Below are 3,838 nucleotides of genomic sequence, written 5' to 3' on the forward strand. Positions count from 1 at the left end.
AAAAAAAAAAAAAAAAAAAAAAAAAAAAAAAAAAGAAAATGTGAATTTTGAAGCTGGCTCCACTACATATGAAGATTATGGAATATTAGGGTTCTCCAAAGAAGCAAACACAACAGGTTATAATCTATGAATATATTTTTAAAATTATGTATACAGAGGAGGAAAATGGGGATAAGACTTTGAAGAACCACATTTTGCAGGATGGATACAATGAATTGCTGACATATCCAAGATCTGGTGGGTGAGCATGTAGGTTGGAGATCCAGGGAAGAATGATTAGAGGTCATCCTAAGGTAATCTTTTGGTGGCATTCCTTTTGTGTTGGAAAGGACAGGCTATATTCTATTTACAAACCTTCAATTTATTGGATAAAGCCTTACATTTCATGAAGAATAATCTCCTGTACTTTCAAGTATCATTGATTTATGTGCTATTATTACTCAAATAGGAGCCTTCACATATATATCCAGAATAACATTTGAACAAATGTCCAGCAACTCAGCACAGCCAAATTGACACCTAATGAACTATTATTTAAAATATGTATCTTGTATGTACTCTCTTGTTGAGTTTTCTTATTTACTTATGTTCATATATATGTGTGTAGGCACACACATACATATAGATGTTAGAGGGCAACCTGTAGAAGTTGTTTTTCTCCTTCCAACATGTGACACCCAGAGATTAAACTTAGATCATCAGGTGAGGTGGGAAGTGCTAAGACATCTTTCTGGGCCAATTTTGATTTTCTAGTCTGAAAATAGAGTAATAAAATATCTCTCTTAAAGAGTTTGAGGAATGTAAGATACATGAAATATATTCAATTTAGAGAAAACACTCAGAAAATACCAGGTATTACATTCTTATCTTACTTTAAGAGAACTAACAATTACTATTATTTTTTGGAAAACTTTGGTAATTTTTGAAATAAAATTTCTCACTTTTTTTCAGGTATAAGTTATATCCTTTTAGAATTGCATGCATGCACACCTACAGTGTATTTAATCACCTTCTACTGTACCTTCTAACTCCTCTTTGATCCACTTTCACCTTCTCACCTTTCCCATCATTATATCCTTTTGTTTTTAACAACTCACCCAGTCCAAATTGTACTGCCCAGACACTCATGGGAGTTGGACCATCCACTGGACCCTGAATGACCCTACCAGGGCCACACAAAGGATACCAACTCCTTCTTTCCTGAAGCCATCATTAGTTTCTTAGCTAGGGATGAGAGCTCTTGAACCCCTTCATGGTAGACTAGCCATTGGCTTATCTTTTGCAGGTCTTTGGTCAGTTGAATTTTCTTTTAGAAATGAACTTGTCTTGTATATCTTTGGCAAATAATTTGCTGAAATTTTTCTATTTGTTTATTTTGGCTTTGAAAGAAAAATGTTTGAAATTTAAATGTACTAGGTATATGCTTATTAATTTTCAATGAGTAATTTTGGGTAGATATTTTGTATTTAATTATTATACAAACACATACACTAACCTCAATACATATATAGTATTTTTTCTTGAGAATCTTCTTGCTTTATGAATTCTTTTTGGGAAAGGGCAAGATCTTAAGTTGTTTTGTGTTCTCTGCTGTGGATTGAATGTGGGACCTCCAATTAAATTTGCATTTTTGGAAACCTCATACTCTCTATATAATGAGGCATTTAGGAAGTGTCTCAATCATGAAGACATGTTTTGCTCTTCCACCACATGGCACACAGCAACAAGGCACCATCTTGGAAGATGATATCCTTTATTAGACACAAAATATGAATATTTCAGCTTTTAGATCTGTAACAAATTTATTTTCCTATAAATTATCAATTCAAGGTTTATTTTAGATAAGCTACTAGGAATGCAGATTTAAAATAGAAAAGTCATGAATTAGTTTGGGGCAAGTAGTTCAGACATGTCTGAGATTTGTGGATGTGAAACTAGGAATTTGACAGTTGAAAGGGTGATTCTAAATTTCAGTGAGGGCATGGTACTTGGGAGACTTCCTTTTTTCATTGACAAAGGTGTATGGCAGTCTCTGCATGGCTTAATAATAATAGCCATCGAAGTACCATTTCTTAAATATCTACCTCTGATGAAATAGATGGTAATAAGATCGGAATGCTGGGGAGCTCTTATAAGATAGCACACACTTATGAAAACGTGTAGATTGTATTTGATGCTATGTGAAAAAAACCTAGACATCAAATTGTTAAACCATAGTGCCACCATGCAAGATACAGAGTGTTTCTATATAGTTAGAAATAGTATAACTTCAACTAGATTTTTGCAAAAGATATAGACAAGGAGTTAATTTCCCAGAGAAAATCTGATGTATGAAAGACCCACACAAGATCGAGGCAGCCAGCATGTTGCTATGGAGTGGAGAAGACATCTCAACCCCCCACTCCTTGGTATGTTGAAGGTTGTGGAGAGGCATGGACTTTACATCTGGTGATAATTTTTATTTGCAAGTTCTTCATACTAAATTTTTTTTAATGAAGTTGGTTTTATTTTCACCCTTTATTTGGAAAACTGGGCCACATTAAATTTTAGATTTTTAAATGAATTAACATGGTAATAAAAGTATAGCCTGAATTTGGAGAGTAAGTGTTTTTCTGGTTTGGGGGTAGGAGGTGAAAGAAAATCTTCAAAGGAGAAGAGAACATATACTCAGTGAGCCACCAAAGGGTTTGGCTTCCCCTCACTGAGGTCAAGCACGGCAGTCCAGGCTAAGCATCCATCATCTTTGTCACAGCAAATCTGAGTCTCCAACTGTTCAAAGTGATTGTAGGTACAATTGAGAAAGCAACTCCGGAGTAACTTATTAATTGATCTGGATGACTATGCAGTATCCCTCATTCCTGAGTTGGCCGAAATCTTCAGAGTGACTGTTGGAGCAGGGAGCCTTTCATGTGCTCCCAGTTGTTCTACAGTGCATAGAGACTGGTGAGTGTCAGTCCTGCCAGGCCACCGCATGCTATTCCTCGAAGACCACCTGTACATTTAGATAACATTTCCATCAAGGTTCCAGCAGCTACTGTGTTGAGGTCGTCTTCTATATCCCGTATTTTCTCAATGATAACACCAAAAGCACTATATAGCAAAGCCAGGGAATGTAGAGTATTAGCACAAAGTGCCCCCTGCCTAGTCACCGTATTCAGAATCTGTCAGTTTCTTGGTTTGGACCAGGCCATGTTCTGGGTTTCCTTCAATCCTAAACGAAGACTGTTCATTGTCCCAAATGCAGTCCTTGTCATGCAACTTCCTTCACTGGTAAAGAAAGCTAGCTCAAATCTGCCTCGGGTTTTATTAGCTCCAGTTGGCAAAATAAAACCATCAGTATCCTGAAGGGGATAGAATGGATCCATATTTAAATAAGGATACAAGGGGTTCATATCAGTCAGTGGGATGCCCGCCCAATCAGCTTTTGAGTAACCCGCTTCTCCTACTCCAAAGTAACCAGCTAACCCGCTGGTGGATTTATTGCCACTTCTTCCGCACCCTCCAAGAGGTCTCAGCAAACAGCGGTGGGTTTCCCAGCAGCTCAGGCTAGGCTTCTGTGCGTAGCTGTGGCCCGGAAAGCAACAGGAGGAGGACCCGCATTGCTACTGCCACCTTCACACACTAACCTTCCGGGTACTCCTTAATAAAATTTTAATTAAAAAGTAAGCAGCGCCAAGAGAATCAGCAGATCTGAATTATCTTCCTGGCTTCTTTCTTCTTACCCATGCAAACTTGAATAACTTTGGACTCATATTAAAATGAGCATGACACAAGACATTTCATTCCTTCTTAAAAGGGGGAATCAAATACCCACGGGAGGAGTTGCGGAGATTAACTA

General features: G+C 37.4%; 1 pseudogene; it reads right to left on the reverse strand.

Annotated features, from left to right (window-relative positions):
* Positions 1–2,876: 2,876 nt before the first annotated feature.
* The window catches only part of LOC116099975, a 2,811-nt pseudogene continuing 1,849 nt past the window's right edge, over positions 2,877–3,838 (reverse strand).

The sequence above is a fragment of the Mastomys coucha genome, unplaced genomic scaffold (assembly GCF_008632895.1).
Source record: "Mastomys coucha isolate ucsf_1 unplaced genomic scaffold, UCSF_Mcou_1 pScaffold20, whole genome shotgun sequence".
Classification (NCBI taxonomy): Eukaryota; Metazoa; Chordata; class Mammalia; order Rodentia; family Muridae; genus Mastomys; species Mastomys coucha.